The following is a 19,982-nucleotide window of genomic DNA, read 5'->3' as shown; positions in this document are numbered from 1 at the left end:
CACTTCATTAGCTCTGCTGTTCTCAGAACAATTTGTTTTATTATTTTTATTAAGACAACAGAAACCAAAATGCAACCAAGGAACCATGACAAGAAAATTACTCCTTATTACACTCATAGAAAATTAATTTGGAACACCAACAGGAACAGAAAATAAGCTCAGTATCTACAAGAAAATTAATTCCCTTTTTAGATTGTGTAGACTGAGCACAGCCAACTAAGGGATCACACTATGGAATTTTGCAGAGGAGCTTGAAGGAGATGCATAGCTACATGATATTGCAGTTAGTGTGATAGCATCTGAGGAGTCCATCTCAGCACCCTGCTGCACTCAGCACAATGTGTGCACATGGAGAAAACAAATATTTTCCACTTCCCATGTGACTTTGTTTTCACCCATCTTCCTTTATATCTCCTCCTTGTATACACAAGGATAATTCCAGGGTCTGAGGAAGAAAACCTCATTCACAGCAAACCCCTAAAGAAAAACCACGACTGTTAAGTCATTTCTGTATAACAGTTATTCTGGTGACAAATTTGTTAGGTTTTTAGTGGCATAGGGATAAGATGACTGTGTGATGGACCAGAGTAGTCCCAGCAGTATTCTGTCAACTTGCTGTCAATTTTCACTCCTTCTTATGCCACCACTGTTAAGCTTGTACACCCGGATGCTATGTTACTGATGCAGCCAGATCGAGTTGCACTGATACTGCAGAGGTAGGTCTCTGAGTAATTAGAGAACATTGGGCTGCTGGGCTCCTGACTGGTACTATCTTGGGGGGTAAATTTATCTCAAAGCAGAAAAAAAAAAATTGGTTTGGCTACGTGTTTGGTTGACTGACTTGAAAGAAGGAAAAAGGAAAAAGGGAAAAGGAAAAAGGAAAAAATAAGAGGAAAAAAGAAAAAAGGAGGGAAGGAAACGAAAGGGAAAAGGAAAAGGAAAGGGTAAAGGAAATTGAGAGGGAGAGGGAGAGGGAGAGGGAGAGGGAAATAAGTTTGTTTCAGTCCAGAAAATAAAAAAAGGAAAACTTAAAAGTTTTAGAAATAAGACCCCTTAAAAACATCCAGGAGTTCATACTACACGATGTTGGCCTTTTTTAATATAGTAAGACATAATATAATCACTTAGTCAAGAAAATATTTTGAAAGAGCCTTTTCAAAACTTTTTCATTTATTTTGGATAAGTATGGGAAAAATTATCCAAATACCAAAAAATGATAAATCGAGCATCATCCCTCTTCCCCCTAAATGTCATGAAATTGCTTAGAAACAAGTGATTTTCAGAAAACAGCATAATTTGAATCTTCTTTTATGTTTTCTGGGAGTTTGGGAAACCTTTTTTCTAGTAAACTAGAAAATTCCTTATTTTTTTAACATTAGAGTCCTACTTTGCAAAGACCAGGGAGATGGTCTTTATGAGACTAGGAACCAGAATTGCAGCCAGCCAAATCCCTCAGGCTTGTGGTGAGGCTGTGAGAAATCCATTCTTGGGAATCTTTCGCTGCTGTTTTGGTTCACAAATATCTCATCAGCTTCCCCTTGTCCTCTCTGTTCCCAGGGTATCGATAATTTGGTAGGCACCTACAACAGCAAGATGTTATTCCTAATCCATAAGTTTATGAAAGTTGGCTGTAGGGGACCAACCTCCTCCAACCACTGTTGCGATGAGCATTGTGAGCACTAAACAGTGCCTTTTCCCCAAAACTGGGGGTCTAGGCAGACCCTTCTCCCCTCCAGCCATGGGGTAACAACATGGGTGACATAGGTACAGGCTGGTACACAGACTTGTCCCTACCTGGTAGAGCCAATATGTTTTGTTCATTTTCTGTCACTTCACTGTTATACGGAAAGAGAAGAAATGGAAGACTAGTTTTGGATAGTAATGAAAAGTCAGCACTGTACAACCTTATTCAAGGTACTTCCCTTAAAAACTTCCCGGGAGTAAGAATGCTCCATGGTCAGTAGAAAATAGTTACAGCTTTGTCAAAACTTAGAAAACACAGCAGAGAACTGTTTGTGATAAAGCAAAAAACCTCTTTTTTTTAGCCTTTCGTGACCCTTTCCTTTTGTGCTCTGTAGGGTCTTAATGAAAAAATGTGCACTCAAAAGATACATATGAGCTTTTTACAGTCTAGCATGAGCAAATAAGAAGCTATTCATAGAGGCAAATGCCCAGCAGCCTATTTGAAATACTGTTCCTGCTGATAGCAAAGCAGCATTCAGAACAGGGAGTTTGTGTTTTGGACAAAACATTTTTTACAGTTACTGTGTGATACGACAAGAAGAGAACACAAAGGAGATCAATGAAAGGAAGGCAAGGACAGAACTGATGTGGTTTCATCACAGTTACTGTAATTACAAAAGTTTTCGGCAGTACTGTGTACATGGGTGCACAGTTCTTTATTGAATGTTTGAAATATATCACCTGCACCCCTGCGAACACTGACAGCCAGTTCGGTACCAGCAGGAAGGTGTGGGGACCTGAGGCCATTGCTAGTCAGGCTGTGATTCTCCCCGATCATCACGGTTTCTCCCCTTGCTCTTGCACATCGTGTTCCAACTCCCTAAGTGGAGTCAAACCACCCAAAGTCAGAAACGGGTCCACAGCAAAGCAATTAGATCACAACAACAGTTTTGTTGGCTCCAGAAGACTTAAAGTTGGGTAGGTGTTTTACTGCTCTCTGGATCCAGACTCAGTTTTCATATTCAGGCTTAAAGATGCTGAAAAACATTTCCAGAGAACACTTCTCTTATTTTTAAAAAATGCATTCAGCCAAAGACACATAATTAAGAAATCATGTTTGGACCTCACTTAGTTCTTTACTAGATTTCAAGGAAAAGGAAGCAAAAGAATTTTTCCAAGTCATCCAAAGCAATAGAGCCAGGGGAGACCACATTATGACATTCTCTTATTTTGATACTGTCCATAAACTTCCCAAAAAGGGGGCAACTCCATTCCCTAAAATGTTGATCTTTCTCACTTAAAGAAGTGCTTGTTTAAGGGTAATGGAAATCATTTCATTGTCATGACTTTATTTGCTTTCTGGTTTTTTAAATAAGGGACACAGCTTTCGTGTCACAGGTGGGTTGAATTGTCACAGCAGCTAACAGAGGAGTCTTTCTCATCAACTCACTTGATTCTGTCTTTGGTAAGTCATACAGTAAGGTAGAAACATATCAACTGACTAATACACCATGGAATTTTATTTTTTAAAAATAATTATAAGTTGTTGCTTTATTTCTCTGTCCAAGCACTAAGGGTCTTGTGTGCTGTTTCCATTAATGTAGCTGCTTATGCCATGAAATACCACTGAAATCAATGGGACTATTTATGGAGTCATTTGCTATTCAAAGGGCTTGATTCTCTGATTATTTATTCTGGTTTTTCACTAGTGTTACTCTGCTTACTTGAACAGAGTTACTTCTATTTTAGCTGATGCAAAAGAAACTGCAGTCAAAGGTGACAGAGTCTGGCACTAAATCACTTTGTAAGTAGTTGCTTCAAAATAAAGAAAAATAATATCTTTAGAAAAGTGCAAATCACAGTTTAACAAAAAGCCCAATCTGGATTTTGTATGTTCAGTTGGATATTCCAAACAAAAGTGAATGCTCAAATGTAGCATTATTTTTGAAGCTCGAACACTCCCTAGGTGCTTGACAAATAGCATCTGTCTAAAATTAAATCTTGCCTCACTGATGTCATTAGGAGACCTTAAACAGAGATCAGATTTCATCATGGGGAAACAGGCTTGCAAAGGCTTTTGTTAACAAAGTTCTTTATTTCAGAGTGCCCAACTCATGGGCCGTTCTGGCATATTTAAATTACTTAATTGAGTCCATGATCTGCTTCCAGCTACCTCCTTTCCCAAGGGCCTCAGAGATGAGGATGGAGACCAAACCACAAGTGAGATAGATAATCCTAGTAGCTGCAACCTCCTATTTCAGAGTCATCCTGACAATTTGGTCCTCTGCCCAAAACACAAGCATCCTGACTGCCAGACAGGTACAAAGCTCAACTTCTTGCAGGCTGGGGTTCAAAGCTACCCTTTTTTACATTTCCAAGACAGGCAGGGAGCAAGAAATTATCTGCCTGTGTATGAGCTATTGCAGGAAACAAAAAGGCTTCTAAGAAGCACCAGACTTATTGTGCCTGCTTTGTACGGGCTCTGTGTAAATGTGTGCATACTTTCAGATTTTATGCATATGTGAAGATCAGCTGTCCCGGGTATGCATGGTGGGTGGCGTGCTGCGGCAGGAAGAATGGGCTCCACAGTCATAATTGGTAAGCTTCTGATGAGCTGACTGAGCACAGTACACATCATGTAGCACTTTTCACATTGCCAAGTTAACAGCTATCACCAGAGGTAGAATTTAAACTGCTGGAATAAACAAAGTCAAGGGGAAGTATCTTGCTGAAATGCCACCTCCCACAGAGCTTGTGGAAAGGCATTACTATTGTAAAGATGCATATGTGGCACCTCAAAATGTATATTATGCCTTAAAAGATATACTTCAAGAATGCAAAACATACAGCAAGGGCAAACAATTATCTTTCCCAGAGTTTAAATAAGATTGCCATTTTTTATACATCAGAAACTTCCCAGTAGCTTTCAGATCATTTATTATTATCCAAAGTAATCTAACTCAACTAAAATAGTTCACTTGAGGAAAAAAAAAAAAGTAATTTGTGGTTATAAACTTTGTAGAGGTATAACTTGTCTGCCTTACTTTGTCTAGAAGATAGGGCTGATAATCTCAGACCTCCAGCTACCACATTCCTCTTACAGCCTGTCTTCCTTGAGAGAACAGAGGACACACAGCCCAGCCAGACCAGTTGGCTCTGCTGGACTGTGGAAAGGTGGACGGAAGGGCAGGGTGAGAAACTGAGAGCCTGTGCAACATCAGCCCTACAGGTTCCCTGGGGGATGCCTGATGCTCAAGTCCTGAGCAGGCTGTGCTGCAGAAGGGAGGGAGGGCTGTGCTGTGGGATCTGCAGGGCTGGGATGGTGGCCCAGATGAGTGCTGAGTTTCATCTTTGTCCCTTTCCCCTGTCCTTCAGGGACAGGGCACAAGGCTAGGGCCCTGAAGTCCACTGACAGCAGGTATCTCTCGGTGCTGGTGGGACCTTATCTGAGGCATAGCCCCAAATGCAGAACAGGGAGGAAGATGCTGAAGGCTCTGAATCCAGCTAATGCTGTCCAATTTATTGTTCACAGTCACTGAACAAAGACTAGGTAGCCAGGGAAAAGGGCAGCACGTTGCTGTCCCCAAAACACAAAACAGACTGGAGACAGCATGTTTCGCAGAGGGTTTATAGGCTGATACAAAAAAGCATGTTTCCAAAAATAATAGCTGTGGGGGATTGATGGGCTGCCCTGTCCTCGCCAGGATTTTTTGCTCTTGCCCTGGCAGATCCTGCAGCAAGATGCCTTCGTCCATATGAAGTGTCAGCTTTACCTGAGGGGCAACTAGAGGGAGCAGGCATGAGTGAAGAAAGAGGAGTGAACAAGTGTGGCTTGTTGGCCAGAATGCTCCCAGCCCCACTCTCAGCCCACAGCAGATCCCTGGCCACAGCCACAGCCATGGCCCTGGCTCAGCCTGGCCAGCTCAGTGCAGCGGCCCATGGCCGGAGGTGCCGGAGATGCCAGCTGATCCGTGTCATCGGGACAAACTGAGCTGCCATACAACTCTGTAGAGCGTTTGCTGGCCACCTTGGCTGTGCCAAGAGTCATCTTTTCTCGTTGCTACCACAGCTCATCCAACCTGGGACAATGTTGCACACAGTTGCCAGCGACAAAATAAATAGCTGGAATATGGGAAATGAAGCAATTCAAGGAAAAGCAAGAGCCGGCAATAGGGAAGCGTTACCTTGGTATCGAGCACTATTCTATTTGAAATCCTTGACACAGGGAAGAACTGTACCTTTTTTAATTTTCCTCTCCCCCACCCTCCCTTGTTCCCCTCTCTAAGGTCACCCTGATGTATGCGATCTATGCGATCTATGTGATATGAGCATATGAAAGCGCTATTGCCACAGCTGTGAAACCCCAGAGCGGTGTGTATTTCCCTGGCCCTGGCATCATTTCCCTAGACACACACACACACACACACACACATACGCCCTGCACTGGGGGCTGGGGAGAGGCAGCCGAAGTGCTGCTAACAAATTAGAGAAGCTTACAAGCCTCTAAAGGGACAAAGGAGGGCAGGGGGGGTTACAGCAGCCCGCAGCCCTCCGAGAGGGGGAGACGATACCCAGCAGCCGGGCGGGAAGGGAGGGACGGGACGGCAGGACCTGGGAGGGAGCGGGGAGGGGGTCAGGGGTACCAGGTCTGTATCCCCGAGAGACTCGCCCGGGTTCCTGCCCTCCTGGCTGCTTGGCTCTTTGATTCTTCTTTACCCCTCACTTGAAGGAAAGGGGGTGGGGGGGTGGGGAGAAGTATTTTTTTACGAAGGGATCAGACAATTAAATTGTTATTTTGCTTCTTGCTTGACTCGGGGGCTACAGACTAACCTTTTTAGCCCTTTCGTTGGTTTGAATTAATGTCAGGAGGAAGAAACACACCCGGGAAAATTAGACAGGAGAAGGATCGCTTTTTGCTAAAAACGTATTTTCGTACACTTTATTTGTGCTTATTTTTCCCACGTTGGTTCTCCGATTATAAGGAAATATACCAAGTGTGAAATAAACGCTTCGACCAAGTAAATAACTGTTATTACTTCTACCCGTCCATAAATATAGCATAAAAATAATAATTGATCACATTACTTTTCATTTCCCTACTTCTATTGACTGAAGGACACCGCGCAACGAAAACCGCCGAGGGCGCCGGAGGAGCGCGGCGGGCTCCGGGGCAGGGGTGGCCCCGCGCAGGGGCGATGCCCTGCCGGGCACGGGTGATGCCTGACCTCTTCCCCACGGGGAAGCCCGGGAGGGGTGTCTGAGAAGTGTGCCAACGGAGAAGCTGGTTAGCCAGAAGGCGGGCCGAGGGGACGCTGCCCAGGCTGCCCGCGAGGTCTGAGCCCGCACCTCCAGCACCCCATTTTTCCCCCAGAGCCCAGGGTACAGGCGGCGCTTTGCCGAGGGAGCGGCACCGGGGCGGCGGTGGGGGCCGGGGCAGGTGCGGTAGGAGAAGCCCCGAGAGCTGAGCCGGGGGGTCCCTCCCGGCCTGGGCCGGCCGGCGCCCACCACGTCGAGGGTCGCTCCCCGCAGCCGCGGCGGGGCCTGGGGAGGGGCCGGCAGGGCTGGCCCGTCCTCGCCAGAAGCCGGGCAGCTAAGGCGAGATATATGGGAATGCGCCAAGGTATCCCCTTAGGGACACCTCCTGTGGAGGCCCCGGTGTGCCTGAGCCCCCTCCTCTCCAAAGGAGTCGAGGGCAGGGATCTGCTTCGTAATAGTCCTGGTAAAACCAAACACACCGGCAGGCTCCTAACAACCCTCCAGAGGGGGAAGCTGACATGACGCCGAGGATGTGACATCCAGCGGACATCTTTCCCCTTGCCAGAGACCAGGAGTCTTCTCCTGCTCTCCGCGACGGCAGCGCTGGGTTACCGGAGCGGGTTGTCATCTGGGGAACCAGGCAGCCAAGCCCACCACCTCTGCGGGAATCGGAGAAACACGAGGAACGTCAAAAACAACGAATAAAAAAAATATTTAAAAAAAAAGGAGAAAAGGAAAAGAAAAAACAGGGAAATTACAGGTCTCAAGTTTTCCTCAGTTTATCTGCCAAGGCTTCCAGCAGGAAGGAAAAGGAGTCTTTGGCTTTTTTGCTGAAGGAATGTCTGTACGTTCCCGATCGGAATGAGGTCTCTGTGCCGCCAAGCACCTCTCTTTCGACTACGTTCACATTAGGTATCATGATCATAATAATAACAACAACCCCGAGAATTATGAGACAAGAGCACGTTTGACAGTGTTTGAGAAATTCAAATACAGCTGCATCGGCTTTGTCTCTGGTTCAGTCACATTTATTTCCCTAAGCTAGGCAGACAGCCCGAGTGAAGCATTACAATGAGTTTTGTAAATAGCAAATGGAAGGGTTTGCTGGGTTGTAGGGTTTACGGGCTGTTGGTTGGTTTGTTGTTTTTTTTCTTCCTCCCCTCCCTGTTTGATTTCACTCGCAATCCAAATAACCTTCCTCAGTGAATGTTTCAAACAAGAGAATGTGAGCGGGAGGGGACGAGGGGGACTCATAATTGCAGGTTCCCTTTGGAGCTGGAATTAAAACGCTGACGGCGTGTGTTGCAGAGGAAAGGTGCAGAGGCAGCCTCCGCTCTGACTGCAGGACGCTCTGTTGTCACTGCTGTAGCGTCTATTGACAGCCAAGCACTCCAGAGCAAACGCCGCTTCAAAAGCGGGAAAGTTGCGGGCCCTACTCACTGTGCCCGAGGCGACAGGCTCCCCCCGGCTAAAGAGGGACCCCCGGCAGGAGAGGAACCCGGGCCGGGTCCCCCCTGCCGCGCCGGGCGAGGCAGCCCGGCTCCGCAGCCGCGCAGGGAGCGCCCAGGCGCGGTTCGCAACTTCCCCGCTGAGATCTGCGCGTCCCGCAGCGGCCGGGGAGCAGGGGGGACAGCTGGAGGTGGCTGGAAAAGTCTTACTCAGCAGAGCAAAGAGGCGAGCGTTAAGGCAGCTCGTTTCGATCGGTTAGTTTTGTCAGGTTCAAGTGTCGTGCGGTTGGAACGGCGAGGGCGCTGAGCACGGGGCGCAGTGAATCATTCCTTCTCCCTGCACCAGAATCCTCTCCCTTGTTCAGGTCAGGTCGCCACTCCTACGGACCTCTCCTTGCTTTCGCCGGCTGAAAAACGTATTCCTTCCTTTTATAAAGCTCTTACTCTCACCCTCCCCCTTCCATTGTCTCTAGGGGGGGGACCCAACAAAACAAAACAAAAAAACCACCAACTTGCTCTGTACAGGCGAGTCAAAATACATTTGCAAAAGCGTCTGCAGCTCCTCAAAACTTTCCCTGCTTCCTTATCAAAGCCCCCTTCCCGGCGGGAGAGTCGGGGGAGCTTGTTTGTTTTGTGTTGGCTCGGAGCTCTCAGCCTGTCGCCTGCTATTGCCCAGGGTGCGCGCCCGCGGAGGGCCGGCTGCGCCCGGCCGCGGAACCCCTCACCTGTGCACAACCACCCGCAGGGCTCCCCGCAGGGGCTGCCGTGCTTGGCTAAGTTTGGCTGAACGTACCAGTAACTATTTTCCTTGGGCTCGTTTTAGCCTCCGCGGCTTCAGTGAAAGCCTTTGCTGGTGGGCGCCGCTGCAGCCCCTATTCATGAGGGAGGGCAGGAGACGGACGCCGGAATCCGTAACTTTTCCTGGAAGGGCAGGAGGGAGGAACGAAGGGAAAGCGTTATAGCTTCGGGAATCCCCTGACCATGCAAACGAAGCCTGGCCCTGCTCTCCGCAAGGCAAGGAACGAGGTCGTAATAATGGAATACAAACATGTGTTTTGTTTTCCATTAAGTCGATAGACCAGACAAGGTCTGCCCGAGGGAAAAGATGACTTGAGCTGTTAATGAGAGCTGACACTAAGATTTAAATAGTAAGAGCTCGTTTCCCCAGCAGTGTCAACAATATCGCTTTTTTTTTTTTTTCCTTCTTCACAGCTCGGGGAAGTGCCCACGCCAGGCTGGGGCAGTGCACGCAGGGACAGTGCCGGCCCGTGGGGACGCCTGGCAGGGGGAGGATGGACGGGACGGCCACCCCTGCCTTCCTGCTTCGTTTGCATGGAGGTCCTTGGGGCGGGGGGAAGGCGAAAAGCGTTTAGATTATTTTTTTCTCTCTCAGTGTCCCGTGTGAGTAAACACGCAGAAAGGACACCCCGAAGAGGGAGCACGCGTTTGTGCTGACGACGCCAACGCTGCACCGACAACTTCGGGGCGTTTGGGGCCGAGGGGGGAGGGGGGGCATACAACGGTGTCTGATCCTTAGAAAATCAGCGGGAAACGGCGTGCCGCGGGGCGGGGGAGTGCGAGATGCGTCCCCAGGGCCGGGCCGGGGGCCGGGCTGGGCCGGGCCGGGAGCGCTCCCTCCCCGGGCTGGCCTCTCCCGCCGCTCGGCGGGACAGCGGCGTGGCCGGCGCTGGCGGCCCTTGGCCGCTAGATGTCGCCGTCGCTGTTCGCATCGGGCTCCCGCCCCGCGGGAAGGCGCCGAGCGCCGCCGCCGCCGCCGCCGCCGCACCCCTCCGCGCCCGGCCCGGGGCGGCCACCGGGCACAGGTCGGCACAGCACGGCCCCGAGGGGGCCCCTCGCCCTCTGCTGGGCACGGCGTGCCGGGGGGTGGGGAGCCCCGAGGGTGGCAGGGGCGGCAAGGCTTTCTGCGGCCCCCGCCGGGGCTCCCCTCGGTTGGCGACGGTGGGAGGGGAGGGGGGCTACCGGGTGAGGGACCTTTTGGTGTGAATGACACCGAAAAAGCGGGTCTCTGCGGCAGACACACGGGAGCTGTCGCGCTAGGAGCCCCGACGGCGTGTCCCCGCGGGGATGCGCGGAGTTTGCGCTTCGGCTGGTTTGCAGCGTCCGGGGGATTCCGGGGAGTTTGCGGGGTGCTGGGCTCCGAGGGGATCAGGGTCCCCTGGGCACCGAGTGCTGGGCACCCCGAGCTCCCCGGCCCGGGGCCCCGGGGCCGCCTGCCACAGAGGCGACGCACGCAGTCGGCTGCGGGCCTTGGGAAAGGCTCCAGAGATGAGCATTTCTGTTGTGTGAAGTGCCCGCATTAGCAGCCCGAACACGTAGGGAAAGGCTGACATCTGCGGTTTGGTACGAGGCACCCGAGAAATGACAGACCTCCGGGTGCAGAGGGGCGCCCCCGCCCCGGCTCCCGGCGGGGAGGGACCTCCCGCGCCCCGGCTGCGCCTGCGGCAGCCGCTGGCCCGAGGGAAGGAAACCTCCTCTCCTGAGGTCCCCTCAAGTTTAAAAGCAGGGATGCGACACAGCCTCTCCATTTGGGACATTCACCGTCAATGCCCAGAAGTGAGAAGGCAGAGGGAGACCTTTGGTATAAACTTTGAGCTTGACTTCAGTGGGAGCGCAAATAATAATAGTTTCCAGGCTTTTGTCCCCGGTTTCCGAAATAACGCAAAAACCGAGGGTCCAAAATCGAGGGTCCGCCGTGAGTCATTTTTCTCAGCCTTTGTGTCAACGCACCTCTGCTTTTGACTACTCGCTGCCCAGTTTAATCCACCCCTGAATTTTTCCAAGCTCATCCAGCTCTCTGGCCTGAGTTAGAAAGAAGCCAGAGCTACTTTAATAGCCAAGAGCCGCACGGGCTGGCGAAACGCGCCGGGGTAGGGGACGCACTGGGAGCCGGCCGTGAAGGCGTAGCCGGGCTGCGCTGCGCCCCGCCGCAGGGGAGTCGGGATCGGTCAGGGTAGGGTCCACCCCCTTATGAGCACACAACTACACACGCAACAGAGGCAGAAATTTGGAGACTTGCCGAAAAGGGAAGATAAATAAGAAATAAAAATAAGAAAAGAAAATTTCGTTCGGGATTAAAACCGAAAAAAAAATGAAAGAAAGAAAGAAAAGTAAAAGAAAATAAAAGAAAAAACAGAAGCCCGCAGAAGGAATGGTCCTGAAAGCTTCCTTTAGCTCTCCTCCTATATTCTGTAGTTTGAACTGGGGTGTTGGAATCACACCACGGAGGGCATATGCCATCTCCGCGGGTCTGTATTTGTATGATCAAAATATTAAGGGCCACACTCTACTTCGATGTGTTTCCCAGCAAGGGCTCAGAAACGAGCAACGCGGCTAAATGGCATCTTTAAGTACCAAGCTATGGGGCAAAGGCTGTGTTGTAGGATAGATGTGAGTACATTTGGCATAGCTGATATTTATTGACATTATCCAAAAGGAAATAAGTTAAAGAAATGTTAGGTATTCCATGACACAATTGTTGCACAAACTGCCTTCAATCAAGTTAGGTTTTTTTCAGGGCTCTTTTGCAAGCATCTTCCACGGGCTTGGTTTGAAGGCAGAGATCTCATGGGCTGTTCTGCATTTTCAGGGACGATCAAGTCAATCCTGAGGGAAAAGAGTCGGTTTAGAAGGAGAAAAAGTGCTTCTTCTGGAGTTCAATGTATTTTTTTAAATGCTGTATTTCAGAGTAAAGGCCCCTTGTAACAGATTCCTAGATCGTGTCAAATTATAACAAACTGAATCTCAAGAAGCAATTACAAAGCAAATATTGTGATCGGTGTTGTGGGTAAAATCGGAGCTGGGTTTATAGAGGAATATTAACTCTGATTTTTTTAATTTTTTTTTTTAAATCAACAGTGATTAGGTTTGTGTTAAGTCTAAAGACCTTTTCCTGTAGATGGCGTCCTTTGGGTACTGAGTAATCAATAATAATACAGTCGCACTCAGGAGACTTTATTAAGCCTTGGATAATAAAATAATTAATAATCTTTATATATATATATACACACATATATTTGTTGAACGTGAAAAAGTCTTGATTTATCGTAAGCAAAAGTATGTTTCTCCTTCACGTGGATGCAAATAAAAACTGTTTGAATAAATAAGTTGTTTCTGAACATTTTGTTGTCAAAGTGTTAAATGTCCCCGTCATTTTTATTCAAACACTAACATGATTACAGCCAATTATATATTCACCAGTGTTCTTTATTTTAGAGTAATTGTACTTGTCACTAATAAAACAGAGACATAATGGATCGCTACTGTTCTGAATTTTAAAGCAATTTTCTGTAATTTGATTGAATTATACATCGTCTCCGCTACTTTTTTTTTATTTCTATATTTTGAAATCCTATTTTCTTGAAAATTGCAGCTCTATTCCTGTTTTGTTGTTCCTGAAGTAACGAAACCTTCTGTAACATTTATAAATAGAGCCTCATCCCTTTTGAAATGTGGAAAATCATAATTTCAGCCCCAACATACTGAAAGCTTTAGACATAAAATCCGAAAGTCCGGAGGACCGCCCAAACCAGAACACTTGGTTCAATGCGGTGTCCTCCTTTGAGAGGAGAAGCAGAACATGAGGAGAGAAAAGTAAATTGCGACGTGCATAGGACGGCCTGATCACTTCATTGCAGTGATCCAGTGAGCTTCGTGGGGCTCAAACACACCAACACGTCAAGACAAGCAGTTCAGTTGCTAATATTTACCACAGGAGAATAGGTAAAGACACGAGGGGGGAAAAATACAACGCCAATTGCAATCCTCCAAGCAATTAGAGCCATTATCTGTACCCTGCCCGTACGTTCTTTTAGGTGGCGATTATAGGTAAGAAGCCCAGGAGTGACCTTTAGGTACAGACAACAGAGACGCTAAATGATACAGAATTATGGAGATACCGCACACGCACGGAAAATACTGCGCTGCGTTATTATGCTGCTTCTCGGGTTGCTTTGCTGAGGATGAGCTCTCAGAGGGTTGCTTTTTTGTTGTTGTTTTTCAAAGCCGAAAACATGCCTTTAATTTAGCAATTGTATGAACCATCAACGCAATGAGATATGATCTGCGGTGTCGCCAAACACAAATCAAAAAATGATACAAAGGCTTTCACAAGTTAATTTCATATGACAAAACACGTGCCCAGCACAACAGATAAAGTTAAACTATCGTTTGCAAACCGTGCGATTGCGTGAGAAGGTATCTTTTAGGTGCATTTAGCACAGTCAAGCGCGAATGTTTTTTCCGCGGTTCTGCAAGGTAAAACGAAGGGAAGGCGCGGGGATCCGGGAGGCTCCCTGGGAAAGCCTGTCGTGGAGCCTCAGCGGGACATGGTCCCAGCCCTCAGTAGAACACGGCTTCTGCTTTTGCCCATTCACTATTTAATATGACCGTAGAAATAAGCTTGTGGTCGCCTCGGAAGGAAAAAAAATGTCATCTACTACTATCGTTTTATTAACTCCAGCGTGTACAAGGACTTGTGAGTCTTTTCTTTACCCTTCCCTTGATTTTTTTAAAGGAATGTGAAGATACAGTGTAATGCCATCTTCTGCTAGTATTCTGCTAGGAGGCAAATGGAAATTATTTATTTGTTGGAGTTTCCGGAGCTACGGCATGGTTTCATGATTTCGGTGGAGTTTCTAGCTCTATTATAATAAACATTGTTGCCTAAAAACTCCCTAGGAAACATAACCAGCCCCTCTGTGCGTGTGTGTGTGTGTGTGTAAGCCTATGTGAGAGCCCCATCTAAAAGATGGAGAGGAGAAAACACACAAAGGAGATGCATCCCGGGAGGACTCTTTCTTTCACCGTTTTTCCTCCCGCATTGTCAGTGCACGGAAAGCCTGCCTGCAGCCGCTCCTCTTTCTTGGTCAAATTATTGTCGAGGCAAAACTACAAACCCCAGGCTTTAGCGAGGCACCGTCCGTGCTCGGTGGGAGGGACACAAATGGGATTTAACTTGTTGCCAGTCATTTTTGTGTGTTTGTTTGTTTGTGCTGGTGCTTTAAAAGCGAAACAAATTCCAGAAACAAAGCGGGGGGGGGGGGGGGGGGGGAGGAGGGGGGGAGCTGGGGAGGGAGGGAGGAGGAAAATAAGCTCTGTATAAAAGACATATCATATTAAAATAATACATGAACACACCCACTGATATCAAGGGTACGATATCAGCCCTTCCCCAAGAAACTTATTTATAAGTGGTAGCGGTTATAATCATCCAACAAGCCCCTTACCATCACTCCCCCCTCCCTCCGCTAAGAAAGAAAGAAAACATGGAGACCACCCTGCCCGATATAAAAAGTGTTCAGAACAACCTACATAAAAGAGGCAACTCCTGAGAGCCCTAGTCATGCGAGAAGACCAAGGAGAGAGCAAGGTCTGCTACCCGGCCAGCCTCCTCGAAGGCAAAGCAAGCCCCGCCGCCTCACCACCCGCAAAGTGCGGGTCCCCCCGCTGCCGTGCGGCGGCCGGAACGAGCTCAGGCACATCCTCCTCCTCCTCCTCCTGCCTGAGCCCCAGGCACGGAGAAAGTTAAAATCGGCTTTGCTCCTCGGCTCGCCGAGCGCCTTCTGCTAGAGGGGTGTATAGTTGTTTATGGCTTTTGTGCTGCAGCGGGCATTTTGCTATGGTTACAAGGGGGGCCCGGGCGGGGAGGGGGGGGAGGGGGGAGATATTGCGCTTTTTGTAGGCCCTAAAAATTGGATCCGCAGCTGATCTCTCCGAGCCCCAGATTGCGCTGAGCCGAGGGGTGCGGTGGAGGTGCGGTGCGGGGAAAGGGCTGCGGCGGGCGGGCGCGGGCAGGTAGGGCGGGCGGGCGGGCGGACCGACGAGCACCCCGGGCCCCGCTGCCTTCTGCGGAGCGCCGGGGCGAGACAGCACCGGGAGAGAGACTGCGTCTGCCCCTGTGCTGGGGAAGGGGAGAAGGGGGGGGGGGGGGGGGGGGCGGGAGGGGGCGTCTTTTCTGTTGAGTTACCGAAAAACTGCAAAACCAGATATACGTGTCATTTGCCAAAGATTACGTTTGTAAGAGGCTAAAGAGCTTTAGAACACCACCATGAAAATATTCCAGCAACAGTTTCTTATGAGCCAACGATCAGCTAGAAGTTGTCTTCAAGCACTACTTGGTTTGGGGTGGGGTTTTTTTGTGTTTTTTGTTGTTGTTGATGATGGTTGTTGTGGGTTTTGGTGGTGTTTGTTTCCACCACCACCCCCTCCCCACACACACACACCCGTCTTTCTCTTTCCCTGTATTTTATTTCACGATTCTTCAATTCAATCTGATAATTCAGGCAAAAGCACTCTGTTGGCCAAGAATGTTTTAACAGTAAACACAGAAGAAAATAAAATCATGTATTTAAACCCTGAGAACAGTACAAAGTTTTCAACTTGTCCATCCCACCCCCTGCACTTTTTTACCGTCGTCTGCATAATTCTGTGGATAATTCTTTAGGGATATTTTAATTTTCTGTTTCATTCCTGAATTAGGGAGAGCTTTTGTGACACAGGGACACCTATTACCTAGGCAGGTGTGATGGCTTTCTTACGCAGGTTGGCATATAAAATAATATCCACATTTAGGACCTAAACCACCGCACGTCTTAATGTTCGAGTTGGCAGCGAGTGTAACAATACCCCGTTCTGAGAAACTCTGGCAGTGGCAGCTCAACACACCAAACCTAGCGGATGCTCTACACTTTCCAGATAGGCTTTCTGTGGATGATATCCTACAGCTACAGGAACAAATAAATAAAATCTTCAGCTTTTAATTAAGGCGATTTAATTCAGACCTCTCCACCCAGCGCAGCCGCCGTGGGAAATGTATACTCCAATGTTTACTGGGATCTCTTTCTGTCACTGTTCTATCTTGTCTTAGGCTCACTACATCCGCAAAGCTTTCTGGCCCCTACAGCCATGTTTCCCCCTTTCCACGTTCTCCGTCCAACCTTTGCCCGTCCAAGAAACTTCCTAAAGTTCAACAGGAGGGGAATTCTTTGCACCTAGTTGGTTAACGTCGTTGTTTGAACCCTACCTCTCCCCTAGCTGCGCAGGCTTCTCAAAGGTAGACAGTGCCCCGCTGGCTGTTCTTTATGGTACAGTGCAGCTTCTCAAAAGATCATCGGATGGAGAAATTTCGCTCTTCTTGAAACATTTAAGCAACTGAGCAATTAGTTCTGAATGGGGGTGGGGGGAGGGAAGACTAGAGAGCTTAAAGGGGGGGGGGGGGGGGGGGGGGGAGAGGAGATGCAGCACAACTAGCCCGAAAACAACGGGTGGGGATGCATGGGAGGGGGACTTAAAATGTTTGTATTTAAAGGGTGCTTGCAAGGTCTTCGGCACAATATGTGCTGCTCTCCTTAAAGGGGCACCGAGTGCCAATAACCATTAGTCATCCAGTAGGGACTTTTCATTACAGATCTATCTTTAGGGGGAGTTCCCCGAAGTCTGCGAAGGGAACAGAGCTGCGGATTTCAAACCCGGTCCAGTTCCAGTCACACACTGCCTGCGTACCTGCTGCAATAGAAGGGAGAGATACTTACCAGAGTTTCGCGAGCGAGCGGATAGCCCCAGGTCTCTGCAGTGCTCCTTTCCTCAGCGGAATACTCTCTTGCATCCGAGGCAGTCCCCAGTCTATATTTTATGTTAACATTTATGCTATCTCAAACACGAGGCTCTCCCATAGACATTTTTTCCAGGGTTTTCAACCAAATTTCTCGGTGCCACAATGTTATGATGGAAGGATGCTGAAATGACAGGCCTCGTAGACGCTTGTCTTAATCATCGGCTTCTTAATTTAGTTTTAGTGCTGTGGTTTTGTGTGTGTGCGTGTGTGTGTCTGCGCGTGTGTGCGCGCAAGAGAAGCCTCTGACAACCTGCAGCTTCCTAATGACTGACGAGGCAGGGCTGCTGCAGCAAAGTAACACTTCCCTGGTGTGAAGACCTCTTACTGGGAAGTTTAGTTCACTACTGTTCTCGCAATCCTAATCGTATAACCTGTAACCAAAACCCAAGGAAGAAGGATACAGCATGCTAAACAGACTAACTTCTAATCACTAAACGTTAGCACCGGTACCAGCTGTTGAGGATTAACTGTAAATTGGCTTGAGACGGACACCCAAACTTAAATCTACAAATGCGGATAGAAGGGTGGACTGTTAAATGCTTCTTCTCTCTCTCTTTGCCTCCATTCATCCTCCCCTCCAACTTCAGTGCCATTCACCCCTCTTCAAAATGTTTGACTACCTCTTTCTCTTTGTTAGCGCACCGCTCTGTCCCCATTCGCCATGCCTTAGCAGCAGGGTATCAGTGTCTGCTGAGCAGCCCTTACCTTAATTGCCCAGGTAACCTGGAATAAATAAGGCAATCTTAGAGTCAAGGGGGAATAGAATTATATATGCGTACACCCAGGCATTTACTGTACCGAATGTGATATTACTGACTGTTAGACCAAAGTGTCCCAACTCGTTTCATGGAAGCATGATGCCATCGAAGCGTGGTTATTAAATACCCTTTCTTCAGGGCTGAAAAAAAACCTCATTCATTTCTTAAGCTGTCAGTACATTTTAGCAGCTTAACCCTTTGAAAGAGCCTGCGAGTACAGAGCCGCTATACCCGTGTGAAGGGGGATTGAAGGCTGGAGCTGGGGAGTGGCGGGGGGTATGCTATATCCATTGAGCTTACAGTGGAGAGGGTCTTTTTTTCCTTTGGCCTTTTATGAAAAAAAAAAAAAAAAAAAAAAACAAACTTAAAAAAAAGCGGGGGGAGGGGGAAGTATGCGGTTGAAACACTATCTCTACGAGTTATACCCAAGAAAATGCTCGGAGATCGCTGTTGAATGGCACTACAAGCAGGACGTTTCAGCTCAGCTATTCACCCCCGTGCTGACCCGGAGTCGGACACTCTCAGCCCATCCCCTCAGCACAGTGCGGCGGGCCCGCACCGCAGGCGAGCGCGCAGGTGAGGGAGCATCCACGCTCCGCAGACCCGGGTCCCCTCTGCACACCCACCCCTGTTTCGCAGGGTTGGGGCCGTGCGCTTCTGTTCCACGCACAAGCTTCTTCTTCAGACACCCCACAAAAACTTCCCTGTTAGAAAGTGGTGCCGTGAGGGATCTTCTTATAAGAATTTGCATTTAGCCAGAGTTGAGGGGTCAAACCAGCCGCTCACACAGGGCGACGACGCACAAAGCTGCCACTGAAGTGAATGTGAGTCGTGGCCAGGGCAGAGCTCAGGGAAGAACTGGCATTAGAGCAAGACTCCTGCATTCCCAAAGTAAGTATCTCCAGTTTTATAAACCGAGAATTTTCTGCGGAAGAAAAAAAAAAAAAAAAAAGAGGGACTTCAAAGTTAAAGTCCAGGAGAAATAATAATTGATGTGGCTTCTCTTACATATCCTTTTCTGTCTGTAAACAGTGCATTAATCTTCATGGGCTTAGAAAGATATGTACTACATATTGGACACGACATTTCCTTTTTTGGTAGAACTGTATATCCAGGGCATTAAAAAAAAATAATATAAATCCTAAGTTTGTGCATAGAGCTTTATTCTGCACCCATGACAAAGGACTGCATGTTAAATCTAGACCATCGAACGTTTTTAAAAGCATGCTTCTTTTGGTGTTAGCCCTTTGCTTAGAAATGTAAAAGATAAAAAGTTTATTTTCTTCCCCGCTACATTTTCATGCCTGATCACGGCGCGAAGTAAACTCAGCTTTGACCTAAGAAACACCTCAATGCATTAAAATTTCAACAGGCAATGTCAGTGTTACATTAAACGAGAACTCCTCCAGTTCGCTGCAGAACTGGGATTTGAATAAAACGTTCAATGTTAACAAACAATACACACGTTTGGCACTTTGTGTATTAAATGGATCAAAGAGATTTGATAAGGCACAATACACCATTTGTACAGACCTGATTGAGTTAATATAATATCAGCAAATTTTACAGCGAAATGAATCTGTTTCTTTTCTTTGTGTTTAAAACCAGCACAGATTACAAATTTTAATGATCTGAAAATGTTTGGTATACAAAATCATGCTTATTTCAGTATTAGCAAAAACACAAGAAATTTTTCAACACAAACACCCAGCTGTGTCTATTTTAAAAGCAGTTCAATGACAGCTTGCACTTATGAGCATGCAATCAGCTAATTTCGCTTTTTTTTTCTTCTGTGTTAATCAACACTTTCCTTCCTGCATATCAGAGTACAAATAGTATAGTTACTCCACATCAGTAAATGTTTACGTAACCTGTCCTTTCTCAAGAATCCGGTTACACCGAATCATTACATGCTAGACCGAGTAGGAAAATGCACTGGGCCCAGCCACCCTAATGGGATCCTACTGCACCATAATGACACATATTAGTTAATGATCATCATAATCATAATAATATGCAGGGATCTTACCTTTCCTCTTACCCCTTGCCATGGTAGAGTCAAGTCATATCCTCCACATCGCACTTTTCCTCGAGAATTCCCATACATTGACTTCAGTGTTGAGCAATGAAATAATTAGAAATTGACATGATTTTTTTTAACCCGCATTTCTTAAAAAAAGAAAAAAAAAAGAAAAAAGAAAAAAG

The sequence above is a fragment of the Falco punctatus genome (assembly GCF_963210335.1).
Source record: "Falco punctatus genome assembly, chromosome: 7".
Taxonomy (NCBI): domain Eukaryota; kingdom Metazoa; phylum Chordata; class Aves; order Falconiformes; family Falconidae; genus Falco; species Falco punctatus.
The sequence above is the reverse complement of the archived record's forward strand: the minus strand, read 5'-3'. Positions refer to the sequence as shown.